The 17185-nt window shown below is 37.7% G+C and overlaps 1 long non-coding RNA gene across 1 annotated transcript; it reads right to left on the reverse strand.

Moving 5' to 3' along the window:
• Positions 1 to 5722: 5722 nt before the first annotated feature.
• LOC310896443 lies at positions 5723 to 10541 on the reverse strand. Its single transcript, XR_014581493.1, has 3 exons — positions 9132 to 10541; positions 8046 to 8726; positions 5723 to 6190 (listed from the first exon to the last, which is right to left on the reverse strand). It is a non-coding gene; the product is annotated as an uncharacterized lncRNA (long non-coding RNA).
• Between the last annotated feature and the right edge of the window lie 6644 nt (positions 10542 to 17185).

The raw sequence follows: 17185 nt of genomic DNA on the forward strand, positions 1-17185 counted from the left end.
AGGGTCTGCCACAGGGGTTGGAATACCCTCTGCGGGGTCAACTTGCACTGCTACAGCTCGTTTCTCTGACCCAGACGCAGGGTCTGCCACAGGGGTTGGAATACCCTCTGCGGGGTCAACTTGCACTGCTACAGCTCGTTTCTCTGACCCAGCCACAGGAGTGGGAGCAGCTGCACGAGCTGGGGCAGCTGCAGGAGCTGGAGCGGCTGCAGGGGCTGGAGCTGGAGCGGCTGCAGGGGCTGGAGCTGGAGCGGCTGCAGGAGCTGGAGCGGCTGCAGGAGCTGGAGCTGGAGTAGCTGCAGGAGCTGGAACTGGAGCGGCTGCAGGAGCTGGAGCGGCTGCAGGAGCTGGAACTGGAACAGCTGCAGGAGCTGGAGCTGGAGTAGCTGCAGGAGCTGGAACTAGGTTGCTAGTAGCATCAATTGCAGCTCGATAGGCACAAGCCAGACCCCAGCACGCTACAGTGATTTGTGTCACTTTGGAACTGCCAGAGTCATGACACCTTTTTTTCAAGCATTCTGCCAGCTTTTTAGGATTTTGCAGTTGTTCAGGGGTGAATGTCCAAAACACTGGAGGTGACCACTGCTCTAGGAACCTGCCCATATCCTCCCACACTCCCTGCCACTCGCAACTATCCCGCCTCAAGACAGATCTCCGGATGAGATTCCTAAGTAGTTGTTTAACCCTCCACAAAATCTGAAGCGCATTCAGGAGACATAACAACAAGAGCAGGCTGGTCTGAGTATCCCAAGGATATTCAACATCTCGGAGAACCACCGTAACTAACTCGGGGGATAAGAGGGTGGTGGTGAAGGAGAAAGGGAGAGTGAACAGGTAGGGAAACATGTCTTCCCCTGTCCCCTTCACAGATTGGCTCCCTAACGAAAACAGGCAATAGGTGTAATTGCTAATAGTTTCCGAGATATGGGTTCCAAAGTATAGAGTCGATGTCAGTGCTGAGTACAAATACCAGGTTAAAGTCATGACCAGATATTTCATCATTTCATAAGCCATTGCTACACCGCACAGTACCATAACAATCTTAAACCAGGGCCCGGAAAGGATAAACAGTGCAACAGGGAGCACATACAGAAAGTAACGCACCATAAAACTCAATTTGGAATACAGGTACAGCAGACTGGAGATTAAGGCAATCAACATCGTGACTAGCAACTATTAAGCAGGTCCAATACTTATACCAATTTTAGTTTAACACACTCTGGTCAGATTTGTCGATATCTCAACCCTTCGGGCCCCACGTTGGGCGCCAAAAAGACTGTTGTGGTTTAACCCGGCTGGCAGCTAAACACCACACAGCCGTTCGCTCACCCTCCCCCCTCCCTCTCTGGGATGGGGGAGAGAAACGGGAAAGTGAAGCCTGTGAGTTGAGATAAAGACAGTTTATTAAGACAGGAAAATAATAATAACAATAATAATAATAATAGTGATAATGGTAATAGTATTAACAATAATAATGTGTAAGAAAACAAGTGATGCACAATGCAATTGCTCACCACCCGCTGACCGATGCCCAGCCTATTCCCGAGCAGCCGGCCCCCCACCCCGGCCAGCCACCCCTATATATTGTTTAGCATGACGCCAGATGGTATGGAATACCCCTTTGGCCAGTTTGGGTCAGCTGTCCTGGGTCTGTCCCCTCCCAGCTCCTGCTGCACCCCCAGCCTGCTCGCTGGCAGGACAGAGCAAGAAGCCGAAAAGTCCTTGGCCTGGTGTAAACACTGCTCTGCAACAATTAAAACATCAGCATGTTATCAGCGCTCTTCTCATCCTAATCCAAAACATAGCACCCTACCAGCTACTATGAGCTACTTAACTCTGTCCTAACTGGAACCAGGACAAAGTAAAACACTGATTTCCTACAGAAGAGCATGCAAAGACTTTTACATTAATGACAGTCACTTGCTCATATCTCTGATGAGAATCGGAACCTGTGCAAAAAATGAGGCACCTGTCCAGACACATTTTGTCACTTGTATAACAATGTGCTCAGCAGCATGACTAAAAGCTGCATAGCTTTACAGCTCCAAGGCACCCTGTGTTTCTGTTAGGGTGTCAACAACAACAACAACAACAAAAGTTATTCATATTCCTACATTGCTTTCTATACTTATTAAAGTTTCTGCAAACTAGTTCAAAACTGGATAAAATTCATCCACTGTCCGGAGACAAAATCCAAGGGAGAAGAACTCGTGAGGAAGTTTAGAGGGACACATGACACAAAATGGATGGACTACTGCCTCTTCACTGTGTAAACAGCAGATTGCAGTACTGCTGTTCCTCAGGAACAAAAATTTTTTTCTCCAATCCCACACAAAAGATATTTGTGTTTTTTGTTGTTGTTGTGGTGTGTTTTTTTTTTCTCATCCACATAACAAGCCGTAAAGAAGAACCTGTCTTCCTCCAGCTCTATCTGTATTACACATTCATTTCTCCTGCACAGCAAATATGCTCTTATTATTTATTATCTGTAGAAAAATAATATATAGAGGTCCCACCAAAGATCAGGACCCTGTTATGCTCGACACTGGAGACCTACATAGTAAGAGACAAGATACAGTGAAACTGTTATAGATTAAATAGATATGAACAAACAGAGAAATAAATATAGTCAGGCTGATTAAGTAATTAATCCAAGAACATACAGGGAACCTGTGGTAGTCTAGAGACTTGGTCCCACCCCAATTCACTGTAGCAGGAGAGACCAGCTTAAAGATCTATGTCTGGTTAGCCCCAGGAACTTGTGTAGCCAGTGCTACTTGTGTAGCCCCAGTGCTACACCTGTTTGTGTCTGAAGGGCCCTCAGGAAGGAAAGCAAGCTGGATCAGGCAGGCCACTGACGGATCTCCTCTTCCTAGAGCTTCTCAGCTGTGGGTAAAGAAAGAGAACAAAGAGAGATTGACACATTAAAGGCAGATATTAAGTGGACTGACATATCCTCTTCAAGACATCTTTGCCTACAGAGAGGAGGAGGATGACTGAGCTCCCAGGGCAGGTGCAGTAAAGATGAGCCAGGCACAACCAATAAATCCAGTGGATTTTGGATGCTGGCCCACTCTGAAGGGAGGGCAGATGGATTGAGTGACACATGACTAAAGCATGGAGCTATCCTAGCATCAATGAAGGAAGTTTATTCACCAACATCAGATATAAAAGTTTACTTCTGTTTTGTGTGATGCACTTTCACACAAATTCCTGCACTTCAGGTGTGATTTCATTAGTCTGCTTTCCTTTTTTATTTATTTATTAGTCAGGTTTTGAAACTAGTTCTCCTTCAAGCATTGATTTACTGAGATGTAACCATTGCTTTGTTTGGCTGTGCTCAGACCATAATGTATATGCTTAGATATTTAAAGCTGGGCCTACAGAGTAAGGCAGTAAAGCCAGGCTCTCCTGGGCACCCACCTCAGAAGTAGTAATTAGCAAAGTCCTTGCTTTGAGTGTTGGTGGAATTCCTTTTTATAATAATTGTGGGATTTTCCAGAGTTTTATGACTATTCATTCCAACAAAGAATCTGAGTAAATACTTAATTTTTAAGAAAGTCCCTAATGTGCTTCATGAAACCATGGTGTTTATTCTTGTTCAAAATTTGTTGTAGGACCACTGAAAAACTCAGAGAGAACAATTTTATTCAATAGCTGTTTATTTTGCATTTTCTTTGCTAGGAAAAAAAAAAAAAAGAGAGAGAGAGAGAGAGAGAGACTTTACTTCCACTTCTACATTTCTTTATGTAATTTCATTGAGTGATATAGTGGAGAAAAGAACATTCACTTGAATGTTTCTTCCCTAATATGTAAAAGATGAGGGACCCTAGGGGACAGGATTTTGTTTAAAAAATAAATAAAATAGCATATTTCCAGCAACAGCATCAACCAACAGAAATGTTTCCACATACAATCTACTGAATCCCCAAATATAATATTTCTCTTTGATTTGCTTCTCTATCTTGACTACAGTTAGCATAAGAATTATCTCAGCTCAGCAAAACTATTTACAGAGAATATATGTACAATTACATTGAATCCAGCTTAGAGGACACATTAGATTCTAGTAGGACACAGAAGAAGATATGCCTTCAGTTTTATTTTATTTTGATATAGGATGTTTAGTACCAAACCTGAAGTCGGCATACATTGTTCTTGATCCATTGACTACAAGGGAGAGGTGTTGAACCCCACAGTGATGTTTATCAAATAAAACTATTGTATACTGCCTCTGCATGCACACAGAAGCTTACATTGACATCAAAAAGATCTCTACAGGACTATTCAAGGAAAGTTTGGCCTCATTTTCTTCAGTTCACAGATCCTTGTTTTTATTATTTCATAGTTGAATGCTCAAATGAAAATTCTTACCTTTGTCATATAGTGCACATAATAAACTTGTTTTGGCACTGCATGACTTCAGCTGCATGCAGCCTGTGTTGATTAACAGGGCATAAAACTCAGTGATAACTTGTTTTATCTGTTTAAAAAACAGAATTAGAATGTAAAAAATTTATGTCCAATTGTATTTGTGGGTTTAATGTATTAGTCAACAGATCTTGTGCTGAGCTTTATCATCTCTTTTTCATGCAGCATGGTTTTAAAATATCTTTTGACTGTCGTGAATGTTCATTTTGTTACAAATACTATGCAAAAAAATGACATATGATATGCTTTGTCTGAAGAACACGCTATTTCTGAGGGAAGCATTTCAGAAGTTCTATCATAAACCATTAGATCTACTATGATAGCTACACAGTATCATTTTCAGGACAGTACAATTTATTTTAAAAATATTCCTTTTTAACATCACCCTCAGTATATGTTCATCTGTCCCAGGTGAACCATAAAACCATCACATTATTCATATATATATTTGAACTCTCACAGTTAATACAGAGGTATGCTAGATAATCACTTGGTTTTTTTTTTGGTTTTTTTTTTGTTTTTTCCCCCAAAATATGAAGAGATTTAATCTCAAAATAAACGTGCAAGCAAAGAAAAAGAATAAAAGGTGCGCACAAGGACCAGGCACCATTACACCATTAAAAAAGGTGTGAAAATTGTTAAATAGTTTACAATTTCAGAGACTGAATTTATTATAATTATCAGAAGCAACATCAAGACAGTTCAATATATATATATATATATATATTTTTTTTTTTCCTGAGTATCTGACATATGGTAATGAGATAAGTGATAATGTGAACAATTTTCTAAATTCTCATTTTGGGCCATCTTCACAGAAAAAGTTACTTAATGGAAACCTCAGTACTACTTTCATTGTACTAAATCATTTGGACTCGTGAAAAGTGTGGTGTAATGACCACACGGACACCAGGGTTCTTTTAGGATCAGTAACTGCTGCTATTTTATTGATGACATAACTTCATTATCCATGTTGCATCCTTATCGGGGACAGGCTCCCTTTTCATACCATTCGCCCCACAGCAGTATTTTTCCCTAACCATTCAACAACTTTGCCCAGCAACAGCAAACACCCAGCAACCCCCATGCCCCAACGGCAGGAGAACAAGCAACCCGAGATGGCAAGGCGTCTCCTGAATCACCCTTCCTTGTTCCCTCTAAACTCTTTACATTCCTGGTGGCCACATCGTTAAGAGTCTGATGTTATCACCAACCATGGGGCTTGCCGACCCCCATGGCCACACTCCCACAAAAAGTTTCAGAAATCTTTAAGTTTAGTCACCTTCTGAAGATACTTATATCTTTCACTCACTATGAAGAAAACCTGAACAACTAGTTCAACCTATATATAACCTTTACTGTGTTTTGCTTTTGTTTTTGTTTTCTCCCACAGAAACGTCTAGGACAAAGTGTTTTGCCACAAAATGTTATCAAACAAGCAAAATACACATCCAAAAAGAAATAGAAGTGTTTTCTGTTCCAATTGCTTGTAACTGGAAGCAAACTAAACCAAACCAACCAACCAAAAAAATCTAAATCAATAATGACTATGATATCTGGGAGCTTACTAAAGAGTACTATAACTGGCCTCTGTTGCATCTTCAAATTCCTTAGGAGATGACTGGTACTACTCAACGTGGTGGAAGGCTGGAATCTATAAAGGACAATAAAGTGACCACACATATACTATCAGAAGTATTTTCTCCATGGTTTCTCCATGCATTTTTTTTTCCTCTACTCAGCAATAAGTTGTACCACCCTGAAAAAAAAAAAAAAAAAAAAACAGAAAAAGAAAAAATTATATCATTTTTTTTCAGCTTTTGAACAATGCTACAAATACATATTATGTCTGCAGTCGTTGTAAGAATTTTCTTTTATTACCTTCTGATTAAGAAAAAAGTTAAATCAGGATTCATGTTAAAAATCACCTTTGTCATGTAAATATCACTTCTAAAGTAAAACTAGTGTAATGGCAACCAGAAAAAAAAAAAAAAGTACAAATACAGATTTTAAGTTACTTATATTTAATTTTTTCAATTGTGCTTCAGCTCAAGCTCAGTTTTAATTTTCTAATGAAAAACTGCTAGAGAAAAGTATAATCATTGACAATTATTTGAACTGGCATGATTTCTACTAGATACACATGCATATTTATTTAGTGTAAGCTTTGGAAATGAATGATCTTTATGTTAATAAACAGTAATGATTCCTTCCAATCAGCTTTATCTTAATGTGGTTCTCTATTACTGGTGATGGGATTCATACCAGCTGACCTGTAATAAAAAGCAGTTACATTAGCCACCTCATCAAAGAACTCTCAGAACAGCACAGCACATTCTGAAATGAAAAACCTTTTGGGGGGAATTGGTATTACTTAGGCAATCCTATAAAATCTATTTATTACCAAACATGAAGAATAAAGAAGCAGGACAGCCACAGGAGGTGGCATAAAATTGTTCATTCAATAAGAGAATGGATTTGCTTTGTTGAAGTTTTCCAATGACATTTTTGTTGTTTTCTTAAGCTTTTAGCTCTTAGTTAGTTAGTTGGGTCTGTTCTTTTCTGTCAGCAGTGCTCCCCTTTGTCAAGTAAAGTACCAGATCAACATGATTTGTAAGGTTTCTAAAATGATGGCTGCATGACAGTTATGCACCCGTTTTCTCCAGTCTGTACTTTAGAGTTAATCTAAGGTGAAGTTCAACTCATTCTAGACTAAGCTACCCAAGCAGGAGGCTATTCCATGCCTAACCCTCATGATCCTTGCTGGTGTGTCCTACTTTCTGAACACTGTGCGGAGACAGGAAAACAAGAGGGGAGAGTCAGTGAGATTTTAGTTGGAACTGACTGTGTCCTAATCTTTATTTCATGAGTTTGGGAGGTAAAAGAAGGAAATAATCGATCACTCCTTGGAGATCTGTCCTGGGTCAGAGTGGAGAGAAGATGAGGGGCAGAATTTCTTTAAAGTTCTTTCATATACTCATTTAAGATGACTTTTAGCACTTGAGCACATTCAGTTCTAAAAGCCCATCAGTAAATAATTAAAATATTGGTATAACCTATTGCTAGCCTGTTCAGATCAGTTGCATTCCAGCAATCATTAGAGGGGGCATTGGATCAAGCTAAAGAGAAACAAGTGAGCTTATAAAGCCAGACAGGACTCAGTCATAACTTGCCTTTTGCATACAAAAGCTATGTATCTCACAAAGTTTCTACCTGTTCTATACAGATGGTGAAGTACCCATGAACTAGTAGGGGAGAGGAAAGGACACAAACTGTAATTTTTAAATGTCAATGTAAAAATGGTGCCTTGACAATATATTCCCTGGAAAGTCTCCAGTGTTTTGTACACCAGCTGACAAAGAAGTGGAGAGACTGCGTGTTAAAATTTGGTTGCACAATTAGCGTGAGGAAGTGAGGGTAAGAGTTTTAGAAGCCTTTGAAATATATAGAACCTATACAAAAAGGATTAGGCTAAATCTAACAAGGCCAAAAGAGAAAACAATCTGAGCTGATTCATCCTTTAAGAGTAAAAATCTTCATCCATGAAAATGATATAATTCAATAAACTTTAGACAGGAAACATCAAAGAATAATCTCACCACATAAACATGTACCTAAAAATACTCAACCAGATCAAAGGAAGACGTGTTTCTATCACACTAGAAGTCTATAAATACTGAAATTCTGTAAAAGATGAATGAACTGAAGGGATTCATTTGAAGTAAGGATATGGACATAAAAAGCATGGAAAAAAACTTGGACTGAGAAATGGATCACTTGCATGCTTTTAGAAACAAGTACAAAATATATAGGACTGACAAAGTAGATCAGGCTGCTAAGGAAATGTTTCATACATTAAAGAAAGCTTAGAATGAAATATAGCAAATAAATTAACTTTAAAAATTAACAAAAATTATATGAACCAAAATTTCATGCTTAGATAAGAAGAAATATTATTGATATCACATTATATTATCACAAGTCAATGGAAGCAACTCAAAAATGCTAACATTAAGGAGACAAAAAGGAAAGAAAACAATAATTAGATACTTTAATTAACCCTTAGATTATCTGGGAAAATGAAACAATGAGTTTTGATAAAGAGTTTAAATACTGAGATAGCAAAATGACTACTTTGCAGAAAAACAACAGGCAAATATATGGTCCAAAACAGAGCAGCTGAAGCTGCAGCAGCAGATTCTTCAAGATGTGTGCTCTCTCAGATTTCCCTCATTCAAATTCGCAGTATGATCAGAAAGTCCTTCCTCCTCTTCAGCTTTGTATAAGAGAAATTTCTGAGAAAAAGAAACAAACAAAAACAAAACAAGAAAAAAGTGTAAAATGAAATTAGAAGTAGCAATTAAAATAATAATAATACATATATACATATATATACATATATTAGTTAAAACACATGGACAACCTTGCTTAAAAGTAATATGCAATCAGCACATGGACAACCCTGCTTAAAAGTAATATGCAATCTCTGGAAAAAAAAATAATAAAAAAAAAGTCAAACAACAACAAAAAAGAAAGATCACTATTAAGTAGCAGAGAAAAGAAGGCTTTTAGGCCATGAGAACAGCCATGGTGAGCCAGACCAAAGGTCAGCAAAGCCAGATGTCCCACTTCCATCAATGACTACAAGCAGATTTTGAAGGAAGATCAAAATGAGGAAGCATGCACATGGCAGTGAATACCTTCCAAAGGCCCCAGAGATTTACTACTTAAGAAGTTCTTGAAACAGAAACAGTATTTTGGTAGAATTAGGACCCTGGTATTTCAGTCTAACAGATATCAAAGGAATATTTTTGTCTATGAACTAGGCCAGCCACTTTTTCAATACATGCAAACCACAATAAGTATCCACAATATCCTGAGCAAAATCTTCCAAAGTGTAACCCATGGAAATCAATCTGACTCCTCCTTAACACCCAGGTGTGGCTCAGCTATACTGAGTGACCTGTCTTTCAGCTGTAAGGGGGTATAGTAAGTTAATGCCTCACAAGATAAGCAAAGTAAAAAATAAAAATAAAAAATAATAATAAAAAATAAGGTGACAGTTCAGGGATTCAAGAGAAAAATACTGACATGGATATGTATTAAGCCCTATGGAAAAAGCAAAGAATCGGCTGCTCAGCTGCACCAAAGACCAGCTCAGATGAGAGCACAACGGGGCTGACACTTCTCTGCCAGCATCCAACTGTTGGGCCAGATATTCCACGTGCATCTCACCAGGCCTGTAGGCATAAGAATGGTCATCTTTGCTCCCTGCTGGCTGCAGTAGCCGTTAAATAATTGCAGTGTGCTTGTGAGTGTTTCATTTACTGCTTGCAGTGTCTTTTTGTGTACAGTAAAAGATGCTCAAAGAAAAGTGACCTGGTGAGGAAGGGTTATCTACACATAATGGAGAGAAACACCTTCTTCTTTTTGCTTTGAACCTACCACCCGCTAACATTTGATATTTTCGTTCTTGCTTAGGAAGAGAAAATGAACCATCTGTCTCTTTTGATCTTTTCTGTTTCTCATATGATTGTATAGACTTCTGTCAAAGTCTTTCTCCATTTGTCACTTTTCAGACTCAGTAGTCCTGATCTATTTATGAATTCATTTGACTGCCATTCTATGTTTCTGATTATTCTTGGTGTCTTTCACTGAACCTCTTCCAGTTATGTCTTTCTTTCTATTTTTTATTTAATTTTTTTTTAAGATTTGGGGATAACGTGTATATATATACTGGTATGATTATGTTTTATGTTTTCTTTTCTACTCTTTGCTTAGTAATTCCTAACATTCAATTTGATTTTTGACTACTGCTGAGCACTGAGCTGACATTCTCATAGAGCTATTTATCATAATTCTAAGTAGTCATTCCTGAATGATAACAGTCAATACAGAGCACTCCATGAAAGAAGAAGGTATACTTTAAAAGTAGAGTTTGTATCCAGACAAGGAAAAAAGCAAAGAACAAAAGATCTGTCTTTTTAAACACAAAAGCAAAAAAGTATATTGAAAATGGAGCAGGTTTCTAAATGAGCAAAAGCCAACATTAATATATATATATGTGTGTATATATATATATATCAGAAGCAGTACATATGTGAGACTTTCTTTTAGGGAAAACAATCAAGGTGTAAAAAGAACTGAAAAAAATGTGGCCACAGCAGAAAAGCTGTCTGAATACTTTTCATCAGATTTTGTTATGGAAGTCAGAGGGAGCTTTTCCTGTGACAAATGAGTCATTGAAACAGACTGAAGTGTCGGTGGAAAAGTTTTTAGAATAACTTAATAAAATGAAGAGTAAAGTATCTGCAGGACCATATGGTATTCATTCAAGAGCTTCAGAGCAACTCAAATAGTAAACTGTGTGATTGTTAACTGTGGTATGTAATTTATTAGTAAAATCACTATTAGTAAAGGTGATTTTGACAACAGTTACAGATTATAAAACAGATAATTCAGGAAGACATGATGAGAAATTATAGGTCTGTATATTTGACTTCTGTGGTCTGCCAATTGCAAATTGCCAACTTTTGGTACATTTAGCGGAAACATAAATGTACATGCTGCAATAAGCCACAGGCAACAGGGCTCTGGCAGAGGGAAATCATACTTCAGAAATATTTCAGAAATATTTTAGAATATTCTAGAAATAAATATTTTAGAATAGTTCTTTGAAGAATCAGTAAGCAAGCAGATGACTGTGATCTAATTGCAATAGTGGTTTCAGATTTGAAAAAGGCTTTGACAAATTCCTGGCTAAAGAAGGGGGACTATCCCAAGATGGCAAGAAATAATGTTTTCACAGTGGAAGTATATTGGCATTGATGTGGCTGAATGATTTGAGCTAAGATATGTGAAGTTCAACAAGGGAGATATTCTGTGGAAGGTGGTGCAACAAAGTTTGCTGATGACAAAAATGCTACTCACAGTAATCAAAACCAGAAGTAATACCAAAGGTTTGCAGAAAGATCTTACAAAACTGAAAGGGTGAATGAAGGAAGTTCAGTTTTGTTAAATGCAAAGTAATGTAAACATAGGAAAAAAAAAAAAAAAGAGTCTTTGTAACATACACAATCTGGGTCTCTAAATTACCTGTTGGCTCATGGTAAAAGCTCTTGAATGGCTCAGTGAAGAGATCCATCATGGTTAAAAAGACATAGTTAGAAGTTATAAAAGACAAATAGAGAAAAAGGTGTCACTGTGCTGCTACATAAACCCATGTTGTGTTGAAAACTTCATTTCTCTCTGCAATTCTGGTCACCTAGTTAAAATTGACAGAGCAAATTATTCCTGAAAAGCTGTCCTTCCCAATTGTGGGTTAGTTAAAATTAGAGAGGTGCTCCTCTTCAACTTTGTCATCTTTAAATAAAAGACCATTTGTGAGATAAATGATTGAGCTGGGCTAGACATCAGATATACCTGAAAGCCTGTATTTTTGATTTTTTTTTAATTATATCAGTTGATCTAATGAATGATAATATTTCTCTCTACAAATCTGTTCTCTCCCAAGGTCTTTGGAATAGTATTATAAAGAGTAGCCTGGCAGCCTCAACTTTTTGGTTAGTCAAGGAAAGAATCTGGACTCTTTCTCTTAGCAACTTGTAGCTAACTTGTCCAAGCTTCTGCCTTGAATAGTATATTTCTATGTCTCCCAGAATCTGTTCGAAATTGCTTTCATTTTAGGAGCCATTTTATAGCCAAAATCAAATCTTTAACTTGATCTTTCCATCCTTCAAAATGAGATAGGCATCTTGGTTTTCACCATCTTTTAGCAGAGCAAAGAACACTTCCCTTGGTGGCTTTGCAGAAATACATAGCGATAAACATTAATAAGTTACAAATGCCCATTTGATCTAATATTGCAGAAAATATGCACTGCTGTTAAGTATCTCTCATAGTGAGTAATCTACAATCATGTTCTATTTACAGCTGAAATCAGTGCCCTTCTACCTTTTCCATTTAGGCTAAGAAGTAGCAAGGAGTTTTCATTCATCATAATCTTCCTGCCACTAGGAACAGAGGAAAAAGAATTGTTTCTGGACTCTTTTGGAAACATAAGTGGAAGAAAAATCTTTGTCTTAAAGTATGTTGAAGTACCAATGCATTGTAAATTCAGATACAGATCAGGTGAATTATGGGACTGTAGGTACAAAACGAATACACCGATATTCATTTGTAATTCATGTCTCTACAGATAGAATTGAATGACTAATCCCCTATCAGAGAAAAAACAAAGGGCTAAAGCAGGGTACTCATGTTTATTTCCTCACTATAATGACAATAACAGAAAAGAGTAGAAATGTCACTGACAGTTCCATGTGATGGATTTGTTTTATATGCCTGAACATTAGGAACAAGACACCCACAATATCTGAAAGAAGACTGCCTAGCTTGTAAACATCAGATAGAATTGAAAGAGGCAGCTTCTACAGGCCCCCTACCTAGAATGCACAGGGGGTATACATGCCTTATTGGTGGCCACTGGTGCATAAAAAGAGCATGGCTTCTGTAATCTAGGTGAATCTCCTTACGTTTAATGTTCCATAGAAATTTTGTTGAAATGTAAAACATATTTCAAAGGAACAAAACATTTTCTTAAGCAGAGACCATTTGACTGTCATAGTAGATATTTTTTCTTTTATTGGGAGATAATTCCTTGAATAGACATGTATTAGAAAAGCCAAACCTGCCAAGGTCACTGCTGTTTCCACAAAAATGTTTGGAGTAGCATCCTAACATCAAAATATGCGTGTAATTGAACTGATCATTCAAAGCATGCCAACAATGTTGCAATAACCACACCCAAGCAGCACTTCCAACCCCTCACAGACTGTGATGGAATCAGATTTCACTGGTTCTTGTTTTGATTTCTAACACGGACCATTTCATTTACAAAACACATCCTGCAACTGTAATGACACAGCTAAGCAGAGCTAAAGTGCTTTACAGGGGTAAGAATAATTGGCTGAAGGTGGTGACAATCTGAGATTCTTAAACCAGCTTTGCTGACAAAGGCAATTTTTTGTGAAACCACGGAACAGATACATAAGAATGAAGAATCAGGCTCAGTGAATCTTCCTTGAAGAACTGGAAGAACTGTAGGAAGTTTTTTCCTCATTTTTTTCCTCTTCCTTTTTTTTTTTTTTTTTGACTTAAACCTCTCTCTTCATTAAACTGAATTTATCCACACGTTTGTTAGCTTTAGTGCACTATTAGTGTTAGAAAAAGCAGTGTAGTTCTAAACATAGAGTATCCTCCATAAACAGAAAGTATTTGCAATCTGACAAGCTGCTCACAGCATCTACTTTGTATAGAGCTTACAGGGAAAAATACATATTTTAAAAAAATTAGTTTAAGAATTGAAATTAGAGACTTCAGACAAGTGTTTGGAAAAACAGTAAGAGATAAAATACAGGTCTGCAGGAATAGAATGTTGAGCAAAATTAAGGGAAACACATAACAACAAATCCCCATTAGCAAATATCTGAGGTTCCTTTAGCCATATGTCATGTTTTAAGAGGAGAGCGTAACCATTTCATTCTCAAGCTAGTATCATCATATAAACAACCATGCTGTGATAACATTTGCAGTGCTTCTCACTCAGCATGTAGGACAAGCACTTCATAAGAGGTTCACAGAAAGTGGACAAATGCGAATTTTGTGAGCACTGTATGATTTTTTTTTCTCAGTCTTTCAGCTCTGTAGCTTCTAAGTACTTTGCTCATATTTAAGGCCAACTGCAATGGATATTTGTTGTTTTGAAGGTTTTTTCCATTTTTTCAGTTCCTTTTAATCTTCCTTTATGACTCTTTAAAAGTTTAGAGATCTCTTGTAGCTGCTAAGTATCAAGTGAGGAAGTTCTTCAAGCAGAGGAACTGGAACAGGTTGCCCAGAGAAGTTGTGGATGTCCCATCCCTGGAGGTGTTCAAGACCAGGTTAGATGAGGCCCTGGGCAACAAGGGTGGCATCCCTGCCATGGCAGAGGGGGTGGAACTACATGACCTTTAAGGTCCCCTCCAACCTGAGACATTCTATCATCTGCCATCATCTGTCTGCTTCAGCCACTCCTATTTCTTTTGGAGGAAATCTCACTTCTTTGTGAAAGTAGCACTCTGCAGTGACTCTGGGCTAAAAAGTCCTGTGGGCAGTGCTGAGAAGTTCAAGATGGAACCTTGTTCTGTTGGTTGTTCGCAACAGAAAGGCTGAATTTCAGCCTACCCACAGTTAGGTGCTAAGATAACCAGGCAGGTCCTCCTTCTGGATGCATTCAAAATGATCTGCCGTTCATTCACTGTTCATTCATTCTGCACATCATTCACTGTGTAGGAATCTGCCTTTTATCCTGGGAGGAATAGATATAAAACTTAGTCCAAGCTTTCCATTTATGCCACTTGAAATGGATCCCGGGCAAAATATTTTTCTCTCTTTGTAAGGAGAGAAAACTTCCTTCAAAAAGCTTCCTTACACTGTTTTATTTTCATTATTATTTCATGAAAATTTTACTTGAAGATACTACAAAATGTACTGCATATCAGTCTGAATTTTCTGTATAAAACAAATGCTTTAGTAGATTCTGCTAGACATCTTGGAAGTTGTTTTAAATGACTTTGCATTTTATCTGTGCTTTTGCTCTTGCACTTATTTTTTTTACAAGTTTATGTGACCTAAATTTCGTGAATCATTTTTAAGTTACTATTTTAAATTAAGAACATAAACCTGCCTTTGTGTGTCATTACAATCAGGGTAGAGGTAGACAGCAACCTCTGGGTTATGTGAAATAGGTAATTTCAGAAAAAAAAAATCTTTCTGTTGATGGAAAAATTAAGTGGCTAGAGAAGCAGCCCTGAGACATACTAAGGCATTGTTCCAGAGGTGCCTGAGAAACAACTCTGTGACCGATCAACTCTGAAGAAGACCACTGTGAGTGGTGACAAAGGACAGAAACCCCAGTATTTTAGACCACTGTGCTCCATGCCATAGTAGTACAGATAGCATCAGGAGATTAATCCTTCTATTGACACATGGGAAAACTGGGCAGCTGAAGTAAATTCTGGCTGAAGGCCTCCATACTAACAAAGATGATATTCCTCCCAGTGATATGTGGATATTATGAGAATTAGTTAGAGATCACTTTCCTGCTATGTTTACAACTGACTGTACTACTGCAAGGAACATTGCCAGAGTAATACAAATAGGTCTGCCCACTGCTGGGATTAGTTTCAGTAAACTGTTTCTCTCATGCATCCAACTACGAATCATTTATGATATGCAAGTATAAAGGAACCATAAAACTGCTCTAGGTAAAATGAGGCAGTGAAGACATTTTTTACGAACACTGTTGTTGTCATTGTAGGTATCTTACTGCATGACTGAGGATATTATGCTTTTATTCTATCCCTAGAATTCACTTTTAATACTGTGACAAAAGAAACTGTAAAACACAGGAAGCAGCTGAAGAAATGTGGTTAGGATGGTAAATATCAATGGTTATGCCAATTGCATGTGAAAGAAAAGTGAGAAGGAGTGGGTAACAGAACAGTATTTTGCTATTAAAAGACTATCACAAGAAGAAACAGAGAGTAATATCTGTGGACCTATTAATTACTACTTTTGTCCTTGAAAATTCAGATAGTTCTTAGTGACACTAACAAAATAGTTACCATTATGGTACACAGTCAGTGTGCCTTAAAATGACTATGGCCTTGTAATATTCAAATAAGTTAGAAACAGGCTTTGTAGACAGCTGAAAGATGATGAGAGAAGTCAGAACTCTATTAAATGATGTATGTTTTGTTCCTCCTGTACTGTTTTTATCCAGCTTGATGTATTCAGCCTACAGCTGTAACATGACAACACCATGAAACACAGACTTCATGTTCATTCTTACTGATGTTGATGATGTACCCAGGGAACAGGAAAATGCCTGTTGCAGATTTGTTTATTCATTTTCTTCCATTTCAACAGATAAATACCCAACAATCAATATATTTTTTGTAATATTACCTTTTTTTTCTGAATTAGGGTAATTTTATCACAAACACTAGGTATCCACTACAAAGATATCCCCATTCAAAGACTTTCTGAGAGTATTTAAGTTCATAAAGGGAGTAGGATTCAAGCGTTGAAATCCCTAATGCCAAGCTTGAATGAACCAATCAACCGTTATTTTCAAGAACAGATCTAACTCACACTTTCAGCACTTCAGGTGTTTTATTTTCTGAATTCCCATAGGTTCTCTCACTCTCTTCAAGAGGATGTTGGTGTGACCTGGCCCTCATTGCCACAGCTGTCTGAGCTCTGCCAGTAAGTGACAGACTGTTCACATAGCTTGTAAAATGAGCTTCACTTCTAAATAGTACAGTTTTCCTTTCCGAAAGCATATTCAATACAAGGTCAGTAGAAACACTTTAGAGGTTCACAGTTCATTAGGGAAATCAGCAGAAAGGCTTGCTGCATCTGGACTTTATTTTAAATCATACTGGCATCTGTGAAGCAAAGGCACCAAAAAAGTATTGTTGTCAACAATGCACCACATTTGCTGTGGTCACCTTCCAGGGAATTGATCCGAGTGAGCAGGCCAGCAACTCAAGAGTTTGATTTCAAAGCTATGCTCCCAGGGAACTGATATGTGGTGATAGAAAGTATTGGACCATATTTCCAGCTGGTGTAAATAAGCATAACATTTAGATTTTCAGACCTCACGCTAGTTTCACATCAGTGGAAACAAGCCAATTTACAACACTTGAGACCC

This window comes from Anser anser (genome assembly GCF_964211835.1).
Source record: "Anser anser genome assembly, chromosome: 1".
In the NCBI taxonomy this organism is placed as follows: domain Eukaryota; kingdom Metazoa; phylum Chordata; class Aves; order Anseriformes; family Anatidae; genus Anser; species Anser anser.